The 11,526-nt window shown below is 31.1% G+C and overlaps 1 long non-coding RNA gene across 1 annotated transcript; it reads left to right on the top strand.

The window, feature by feature from the left end:
- Positions 1-2,752: 2,752 nt before the first annotated feature.
- LOC143249051 (uncharacterized) lies at positions 2,753-6,816 on the top strand. Its single transcript, XR_013027415.1, has 3 exons — positions 2,753-3,018; positions 3,722-3,886; positions 6,553-6,816. It is a non-coding gene; the product is annotated as an uncharacterized LOC143249051 (long non-coding RNA).
- Positions 6,817-11,526: the final 4,710 nt, after the last annotated feature.

Below are 11,526 nucleotides of genomic sequence, written 5' to 3'. Positions count from 1 at the left end.
TATGAATGATGACAATAGTAATCTTTAGAGGAAGTTAAACTTGCAAGTTTGTTGTGGGGATTCAGTTCATTTTTGCTGAGAATTTCCTTTATACTTTGTTTTAAACTTTTGATTTGAAGTTCTTCTGTGATATATTTGAATTTTTGGTCTGGTTGTTGTTTTGTATTAAGGACAAAGCTACACAATGGGCTATTGTACTCTGCTCATCACGAAACCCAGTTTTTAGCGTTATAATTCCGCAGATATCCCGTGAGCCACTGGGGGGCTTTTTGGTCTGGAAGTATACTTTTATTTTTAGGAAGGTTGGTGTCAATTTTTCTAATCTGCAAGTTTTGTAAACGTTAAATTTCGCATCATATTTTTTTGTAATTAAATAAATTTCTTATTTTCTATTTCGCCATAACAGAATCAGATTATTTCGATAAAGCTTACGTTGGTTAGTGGTAACTTTAGGCTTAGCTGGCTTTTTTTTTTTTTTTTAAGATACGTCAAACGGAAGTTATGCTGTAATTTTTATTTTAAAAGATTAGATATAAATATATACTCAGTACTCTCTTTGGCGAAATAAATTATTTTCGCTACCTTTTAAAATACTCAGAATAATATATCAATTATTAGGCCTATATTAAATGTAAGGCCTCCACGACGATTAACTTCCCTTTTTCCTTTTCTTTGGCCTATTTCCGTTTCGTAACATCTCGTCTGCTAATTTTTGTCTGTTTCTCTACTTTTATCATTCCAATCACACTATTTATTTATCTTTAGCGTAGATAGTTTAGTTGCTTTGCGCCATGAAACAGCAAACCAAACTATTTATCTTTATTACACCTAATCGTCTGTTTTCTGTATTCTACACATCAAAAAATTTCACGCAACACTCGAAAATCTCTGCATCAATGAGTTACAAACAATGCGTACGACCCCTATGGAGTTTCGTAATTAAATTTGTCATAATGTTTACTTTAAATTAATTTATTGTGACTCTCATGTTACAAATAAAGCTAAACAATCATTAAGTATTTATTCTTAAAATAAATTGTATAATTTATTTGATAAACATATAATCTTACGTAATTATATACATATATGACTTATCCCACGTTACGTGCCCCGGCATTCTCAGGTGGTTAGGGCACTCGACTCGTAATCTGACAGTCACGGGTGCGAATCCACGTTAAACTAAACGTGTTGGCTCTTTCATTCATAGGGCGTTATTATGGTCAATCTCACTATTCGTTTGAAAGAGTACCCCAGGAGTTGCTTTTCCTCTTGTCTTACTCTGCTAAATTATGGACAGCTAGCATAGATCGTTTTCGTATAGCTTTGTGCAAAATGCAAAACAAAGAAACAAATCTACTTAACGTAATTACAACTTCATAAATAGAGTATCATATTATCCAGTGTTTGTTATGTTATTAGAGGCAATATTACCCACTTTCATTCACATCATTCTTGGGTTTGTATGCAACTATTTGAGCATCTGCATGATATAAGGTTCTACTCACATTTCATTGGGAAAGTATTTGACATATTATTTGTTACTGGGGCCCTTTTCTTCACTTCTAGTGTTTTAAACTGAGATGTTCCATGTTATTATTACTTCATCAACAAACACAACACTAACATCCTCTGACTCTGAGGTTTCTGTTTATTTATCTGTTCCTCCTCAGTTTTTGTTTTTGTTTTTGAATTTCGCACAAAGCTATTTGAGGGCTATCTGTGCTAGCCGTCCCTAATTTAGCAGTGTAAGACTAGAGGGAAGGCAGCTAGTCATCACCACCCACTGCCAACTCTTAAGCTACTCTTTTACCAACGAATAGTGGGATTGAGCGTCACTTATAACGCCCCCACGGCTGAAAGGGCGAGCATGTTTGGCGCGACGTGGATGCGAACCCGCGACCCTAAGATTACGAGTCGCACGCCTTAACACGCCGGACCGTTCCTCGTCAAAAGGCATTCAATCTCACTTGAGTTATCGGTTTTTATTTTGTAACAGATTTACTATTGCACATTTAGTGTTGTACCTTCGCTTCTTCCAGTGCAATTTTATATTTTCTTATGACGTTTACTGTGGGCTGTTTAATTCACAAGTTCTGCCTGTTCTCGAAATTAATAGAAGATTCTCGATCGTAAGAATCAACAAAGTACAAGATGTGTATGTAATGCTAGCGATTGACAATATTGACAACTACTTTATTCGTTGGTTCAAGAGTAGCCCCAAAGTTGGCGGTGGGTGGTGATGACTAGCTGCCTTCCCTCTAGTCTTACACTCCTAAATTAGGGACGGCTAGGTGCAGTGGGCTAACAACCTACTCACTTGAAAAAAAAAACTTGTTACGGAAACCGCAGTGATTGCGGCCCTATGTTCCTTAAGGAATTGAGTGGTAGATGATGATGATGAGTGTTTAGCTCACTTTTCCATAATAATTTATAAAACTGTACATAAATAAAATTACAGCTTTTGAAAACTAACTTCCATTTTAAAATATTTCGTGGTTATTTAAAACAGTTTTTTGTCGAAAGATATCAAATTTTAATTTATTCATTTGCTTGTTAGTATTTTTCTGAAATCACAAACATGGCTCTAATTTATTTCAGAAATCTTCATTAAGACTCATTTCTTACCAAAAGAGTGTATTTACTATACATTGCTAGATATGAATACACAATCGATGTTCAAATGTTATTTTCTCAGTGGAAAGTATGAGGGCTCATAACTTTCAAAATCGGATTTTGATACTCGTGGTAGGTAGAACGCAGATAGCCTGTTGTGTTGTTTTGTACCTACCTACCAACCAACCAAACAATGAAGAGTTATTTTATTTTTCATAATGTATAATTAACGCTTATTTATAATTAAAAAATATGTAAATATAACGTCATACAAAATCTAACAACTATCTAGCGCAAAAGTCTTTTATAGACCGTAGTTCATTGATTAATACCGAAAAATAAGGATTTTCAATAGGAAATATACAGCTTTCGGTTATCACAATTTAGATAACTTTAGTGTAAATGGTGAGTTTAAATGTTTTATTTTCTGGTTGCCAAACTTTCTTGGTCGTTTAGAATGTTCTTTTTTGCAAAAGACAAAATTTAATATGCCGAGTGATGTAGCCAACTCAACAATGTAATTCAGGACCAGGTTATTCATACTTTTAGAAAGAGAATTTATATTTTTGCTATACTTTGTTGGCACTAGTATGATGCATGCAGAAATAAACATAACCTCGACCATTAAAGCATAAACATCAGCATAATGATACGTTTGTAATCAAATGGACAGTTGATCCGAAATAGAATCGTAAGGGGACCAACAAAACAAAAACGAAGTTAGATGTTAGAATATAACTTTTTAGAAGTTAGTTTTCCCAATACCATATTCTATGTTGTATGGTCTTACTCTCAGTACCATAGTGAACCATGTAATACTAACATTAAAGCTGAGTTTGAAGCCACATTATCGACAAAAGTTTTATTGTTGCATTAGACACATGTTAAATCTTTTGGAATTAGACTGCAGTTTGAAGTACTAGACACAATACATGACGTTTTGGAATAGTGTGGGATCTCTTGGTCCATCCTGGCTCTTACATCCTCTAATTTAAACTATAAATGTTAATGAATAAATTTTTAGAAGTCTTAAAGCCAACACTTATTCATATACTTATCAAGCTTTCTGTTAAACTTGTTTAAATTTTCTACTCCATAACATCCAAAGAAAACCCACTTCAAAGGTCAACTATCTTGTAAGAAAAATAAAGTTATCTTAGCTGAAGGTGACTTCTACTCTGCCAGTATCCACTAAGTAACTTGAAACCAGGACTGGAAAGGCCAACTCCAGTTTACTGATGGTGGTTTTTGTACTTATCTGTTAGTCTTCCTGGTGAGTTATAATTATTATAGTCATGCTACAGAAAGTCCTTTACAACTTTGAATCACTGCAGTTTTGACGTTGTAGACTAGATGTAAACATTGGTCTAATGCTATTTGTTGTTGTTTTTTAAACTTTGTTTTGTTTTACCTTGATTTCCTTTAATGAATTTTACTAAATTTACTTTTACCTTTTTACTGGATGTTTGGCACAGATAACCTGGCTGCTTTATGCCATAAAACATTAAATCAACCAATCAACCAACCTGCCAGTGTTTATACTAAACTCCTTTTGCCCTACTATTCTCACTGTTAAGTATGAATAAAGATGATGCATCAACATTATCAATTCCCTTTACAATCTTTAACACCTCAATCATATCACACCCCTCCTCCAATTCTTTTTTTCCAAGAGAAAGCAGTACAAGAGTTTTCAGCCACTCCTCATATGACAACTCCTCCATCTCTTTTGTACTTTAATTATTAAAAAGTCTTTAACACTATATTTGAAGTAAATTTTTGTCACACATCATCTTTGTTTAACCATATTTCAGTTATTCCCATAATATCAAAATCTTTCATTCCTACTAATGCTCTAAAGTTATTTATTTTATGTTTTTTTTTTCTGTTATTATGATTGTAAGAAATAAGTCTACCCTTATAATTACTTCTATACTAATTTCCTCAACTAAACTTTTCTCTGCCTCTTATTTATTTTTCATTAGTTTATTGTGGACCTCACCACTATCTAGTCATGTTGTGTATGTCACTAGTAACAATAAATATGAACTTAATGAATTTTAGTATTTAGCTGAGACTTTCCAGTTTTTGAGAGAGAATAACCAAAGAGGAAATAAACATGTGGCTTCAATCAACACTTTAACTCCACTGCATACTTGTGTAGATTTCTACATTCAACTCATAGTCAGAAAGTACATAGTCAAAGTTTTAGGATTCTTCTATAGTAGATGTCTGTGATTTGTTAGTAATAAATTTGAAAATAACATGCAGTTATTAATCCACTTATTTTAAAATTAGATATTTAAAACAAGTTAAATGTGCCTACAAGAATTCTTTAGACTATGATGACTACAGTTGTATCTTAAATGTGACAGTTCTCTTTATTTTAAAAGTCCACTAAGACTGATTAAATTATTTTAGAATCCATTTCACAAGCTGAACTAACTTAGAATACCGTGTAACAAGTTATTCTCCATATTTCTATCAAACTGTTAAATTCATTTTTAAATATCAACCAGTTTCAAAATGAGTATTGTTATAATTTTTTTAATGGTACATTATGTTAATAAAATGAACTAAATATGTTAAAATAATTCACCCAGAAAGTTCAAAGAATACGGGTATTTCATTCAAAGTTAAATACTTATTTTAGTGTTGGCCTGCTGTATACTTTGTATTGTACCTCAGTGTTTTTACTATATCCTACTTGAGTTAGAGCAATGAAGTTTTATTAAATCTGTACCAGATTAGGTTAGAAAAACAACTTTCTTTACCAAGAAATATTTAAGATACATCTGTAATACAGACCCATAATGAAGCAACAGTTCCGTTACTTAGTAAATTTATCTAAAACCCATATTGAGTTACATTGTCCTTTATGAGCAGAAATATATCAAACAGTTTTACAATTTTCAACAAGAAACATATTGAAACATGTTTAGAATCAGAAAGAATAATCAGGTTTGTTATTCTTCTGAGAACAAAAATATAAGAGAATGTTACATAAGAAATATGACTGGTTAATTGGTGTTTAATAATTTTAGCTTAAAGAGACCCACAAAACATTTGCAATAAAATTAATATATTTATTGTAACAATACTTCTTTAAATACTAGAGTAATACAAAAGAACTCTTAACACATACACCAAAATTCTAAGTCCACTTGTCTTAGGCCCGACATTTGTTAATCATTTATTTTGCATACATCCTTTCTGCTATAAAGAAATAAATTACCAATGTAATTTATGTATATTTTTTGGTTTAATTTAGTTAGGGCTGAACTTTACCATACTCAAAACAATAAATAAACTTACCATGTTGTTGTATGACTTATTAATGTTAGACCTTTTTTAACACTTTGAAAAGCTTTTAATATGTATTACTTCAAAATGTTGACTGAAGTATATTTACACCTGCCTTTTGTTTATATCTTTTAAAATGAAGTGCACATAAAGTTTCAGAACAGTATTATTATAAGATAATTTAATGTTACTTAATACATTTTGTTAGAATATTTGTTTTATGTTGAAATAAATGCAAGTTAAACATCTGTGCAATGTGGCTAATTGTATTTCTATTTGTTGTATTAAGATGTGTCTCATTTTAACATTTAGAAATTTATATTAGTAATAAAGTTTTTTTAACTGTAATGTTAGTGCAACTTATAGCAGTTTAAATATATTATAAGAATTTTGATATTTTATTCAAACTCAGGTTTTTTATAGTTGAAAGTGATTGATAATTTGTTTTATTCTCAGAATTACACTTTCATGTAGTTGTAAAGTTATATACTTTAATATTAGTAAGACAGTAGTAAATTGCTTTTGGCAATGTTTTGAATAATATTTTAGTTGGTATTTCCCAAGTTAAATTTATTTTGTTTGTTTTCTGGATGGAATTAACTAGTGTATTGATATTTTCAAATACATATTTCACAGATGAGAATGAGTTTTCAATGTTGTAGTGTGGTTAGAAGATGAAGAAATAAGGTTTTATAAGATTGAAGACAGAAAAGAGTTAAGAAATATTAAATCATTCAAACTGGTAAAGTGTGCCTAAACAAGTGTATACGTGTTTGTATGTATTTTAATTGACAGGTACTTATATCTTTAATTTTAGGAACTGCTCTGGTAATTTGTTTTCTAGAAGTAAAATTGAGATGCTATTTCAAAAACACGTGTTTTTCTGTTGAAGTTTGTGGAATAAATGAACTTATCAAGTTAATTCTAAAATCATTGATAGATTACTCTCTGTTTTATAAATACAATTTTTAAGCTATTTTTGCATCTTGAATTTGTTGACTACAAAATCACATAAAGCTTTAAACAGAAACACTGTCAGTGATGCAGTTATTTCCTTTTTTTACTGCTTAGGTTTCCTGTGTAGATTACACTGTATATATGAAAACTGTGAGGTCATCCCATAAATTATATAATTTTTAACACTAAGATTTAAAAGGAGGAAAAATAACTCAAATAACAACTTTAATCAATTACATATTTTTCATCTCTTCTCAATAACAGTCTGGAAATGTATCAAAATATTTTCAATATCACACTTATAAAAATCAAGTTGTTTTGAGATATAAAAGGTACAAGGGTTACTTTTTAACAAATCATAGAAGTAAACTGTTTTTCATTCAGATGATGTGTCAAGTTTTTGAAAAGATAATAATCTGAAGGAGCAAGATCAGGAGAATAAGGAGGATGGAGAAGTTTCTTCCAGCTAAGCTGTTCATTTTTTTTAAAAGTGACCCTAGCGGTGTTAGGATGTGCATTATTGTGGTGGAAAACAACTCCTTCTTGATTTACCAAAGCAGGTCTCTTTTTATTTGTTTTTTAGTGCAGCTTTCAATTAATCCAGTTCCTGCCAGTGTCTCTCAGTAGTTATTGTGTGATTTGTTTGTAACAACTCAAAGAGTATTACACCACCTGAAGTGCAGGTTCACTTTTGACTGTTTTGTAGTTGGTTCTACTGCATTAACCCACTGTTGGCAGTGCAGGACATTTTGATAAGTATCCATTTCTTATCTCCAGTCACTAAATAGGTAGTTCAAAAATGAAGCTTGAAGTTCATGAGAGTGAAGAGATGTGCAGATGTCTACTCATTCTCTCAGGTTATAAGCTGACAACTCATGTGGTACCCATTTTCCAAACTTTAAAACTCTACCAAGTTGCAAATGTTGATGGACAATGGAAGGAGATGAGTTAAGTTTCTGGGCTAATTTTTCAACAGTTACAGCACAATCTTTCTCAAGTGTTGCTAGAAGCAGGTCATTATCAAACTCAACAGGGCACCCAATGAGAGCTGCATCCGTTACTCTGTAGTCACCAGTTTTAAACTTATTGAACCATCTCTGACACTTCTCCACATTCAGAATGTCATTGTTGTACACATCTTGAATGGTTCTTCAGTAACACTCTTTCATTTTCTGAAGTTGTAAAACATTATATTCCTTATGTGCTCTTCTGATACCTCCATGATAATTGGGGCTTCTAAATTAAATAAAGCAAAAATTAGTAAAGAAACAAATTGGTTTACTCTGAATGTGGTTTCATCTCTCATTTCATCCCATATAATTTGTGTGACTTTGAGAATAACTTCATTTAGCCAAGAAATATGTATTTAAACTTATCCTATCCCAAAAAACGACATCACTTATGGGATGACCTAATATGTATATAAAAAAAACAATTACTTGCAAAAAGAATATTAATAACTTTTACACGCACACACGTATATATATATATATATATACATGTTACTGTTTGTTTATGGTAGTTGGAATCACTATCTACTTGCTCCTTTTTTATGCATTTTTTCAGTAGCAAATATTTCTATCATATTATTTTATTCCCAAATATCTGATATATATAAAATAAGTAAATTACTGTGAGTTGCACATCTTTCATATCAAACTTACCAATTTGTGTTGCTATGAATGAAATTTACTACATAATGTTTTGAGGAAGAAGTTACAGTAGAACCTTTCTAATTAATACTTCATGTCACATGATACAGTTTTGAAAATGACACACCTACAATGTCATGCATTATGAAAATAATGATGAAAGTTGGATGTTAAGTAAATTTTCATAAAGACCATTTATGGATATTTATAGAAATTTAAAGATATCATTCCACCTTTTATAATATTTGCTGAGATGAGTGAAAGAAAAATGAACAAATCAACTAAAAAAACATGTACATTCTAAATGTAAGTGATACCATTATCAGTACTGGTAACTTGTAATATAAAACAAATATTTTAAAAATGGTGATGATAAAGTTTAAATTGTTTATAATAATTAATGGAGAATTTCACCAATTGTTTGAGAAACAAGTAGAAAATCTTATTTTTTGTTCTTCGAGTTAAGTTCCAAAGTAAAGAACATTCTGTAATATCTTGTATCACTTATAAATTTGGGAATTATTCAAGAAATTACAGTAAGACTCTTGTAAGACTGTTAATGAGTCGAGAGTTAATTTTTTTGTAATGTTATTTTTTGATGCTTTTTATGATAAAGCATATGTAACATTTTTGTCGGTAGAAATTTCAAGCTTGAAAACATTTTCTTACAGAAGAATGGTTAAGTATGAATCCCTATAGATTCTTTCACAATGCCAATCAAATTTACAGTACACTTACTTTGTCATTGTTTATACAAATTGTGTTGGTAAAGAGTTGTAGTTTAATGTTATATACTCTTTATTTATCAGCCTGTCTTTATAATGCTCTTCCCTGTAACATATGTTAAACTTGTAATACAGAAGTGTGGAAATGTGTTAGGACAAAGTCAAAAATAGATTTCAGGTTGTCTCAAAAGAACAATAGAAGGTGAATCCCATATTAAACATCAATATTTTATTGTTATTCTAACTTAGTACAACTGAAATATAGTTAGAGTGATTGATTAAGGAAAGAGTTAACATTTTGTTGTCTCTCTTTTGCTTTAATTACTATAGATGGTTTTTTAGGTATTGCTGCAAGATATTTAATAAGAGTGTCCTTTGAGATTTTATTCCAAGTGTCTCTGATACACTCACATGAAGCTTTTTTGGAAGTAACTTTTGATTTGTCAAGTTTTCAATCTATCAAATCCCAGATCTGCTCAATTAGGTTGAGACTGCATCTCTCTGGGGGGCAATTACATCATTTGAATGATTTCAGCAACAGCTTTCATAGCTAAGTAAATTTTTCTACATTGGTTGTATGAGTATTTGAGGTTATTATAATCTTGGCAGTAGAGTCCTTTACCAATAATATGCAAACTACCATGTATACCCTACTTGATCAATACTGCATTGGACTTGTGCTGGTCTATTATTCCATTTATTTTGTAGATATTTTCTATCACCTCAGCAGAAAAATGTCCCCAGATCATCACACTGCTTTTATCATGCTTTATGGCTGGTGCTATGCATTGAGATAAGTATCTTTCTACTATCTTCAGCCAGACATATTACCTACACTTTGACCCAAATACTTCAAACTTGGACTCATCCATCCATAACAGCTCTTTCCAATTATTAGCAGTCCATTTTTTGTATTTTTCAGTAAATTTAAGTCTCTTGCCAGCATTTGAATATCAAAGTAAAAGCTTTTTAACTGATACACAACCAGATATTACATTATCAGCGTGTCTTCTTGATTCTTTAGATCTGAACACCTTTCTGTCATTTAATATATGTTCATTTATATCACTTTGACATCAGTGGCAGTCTTTCCTTTGTACTGAAGGCAGAATGAACAAAGATACCTGACATCAGTATCATTGAGTTTAAGTGTTCTGCCTCAATGTTCAAATTTTCCTGTCTTGGCCTCAAGGGTGTGTTTGACAGTGTTTTGGGAACAATTGAAGTCTGCAGAATTTGGAGAGTCCAGAGAGAATCACATAAAGGTCTTATGCAAATTCTCTGATCTGTGCTTTTGTGACTGTGGTATGACAACAAAACTTAATATATACTGTTAAACCCTGTTTTTCATTCCTGAAGTCTAGGACTTATTTACTTATTCCATCTGATACTGTCAACTTCTCTTTTAGTTTGTGATTTTAAACATTCTACAAACTTTCTGTGGATGTAGAAAGTATATTTTATCATTATGTACATTAGTATTTTGGAGATTTAAAGTTGCTAATTCAAGAATGCTGGACATTTGAGATGATCTTATTCAAATTAGGTATAATTAAGCTATAACATCATTCCTGAAGTTTAGGACTTATCCACATTATAACAAATACATCAAATAAGTAAGTAAATTTATGACTAATTATCCTTTTTTCTTTTTATATTGAAAATAATATTTTACACAATTTATAACATTTTTATTTGGATGCAATATTAAGTATACAAAAGTAATGCTTAAACACCAAAAACAAATACTGTGTGGAATACCTAATAGCCTATAAGTTACACTGCTAAATGATTTACCTTTTGCTTTTCAAATGAAATTAATATACTCATGCTATTGCTACTTAGTAGCACTATGTGGCTCCCCAATGGTATGTCTGCAGACTTATACCACTAGAAACCTAGTTTTAATACAGTGGTGGGCAGAGCAGAGTTAGTACTACATGTCATAAGAGTACATTCTGACTGCATAAAAAAAGTGTTAACTGTGTAATGCCAAAATGTTATGAAGTTATGTTATTACTAAGCATATGCTACACATTATTTGGATATTATCAAACTACCATATCACCATGTGGTGTTTATGCTGGTTTCATTTTATTTATTTAGTTTTTGTGAACATCCAGCTTTCCACATTTGCTCAATTTCTGTCTTAATCATGTGAGGCTGACAATATGGAGGTAAAACTAGTTAGATGCTGTACCCTCCAATGTCATTTTTATCTTACTTCCCTCAGTACCTCTGAACACCAAGGCAAATTACATGATAACACACCTTAT

The sequence above is a fragment of the Tachypleus tridentatus genome, chromosome 4 (genome assembly GCF_004210375.1).
Source record: "Tachypleus tridentatus isolate NWPU-2018 chromosome 4, ASM421037v1, whole genome shotgun sequence".
NCBI lineage: Eukaryota > Metazoa > Arthropoda > Merostomata > Xiphosura > Limulidae > Tachypleus > Tachypleus tridentatus.
This window is presented reverse-complemented; position numbering and strand designations above follow the sequence as displayed.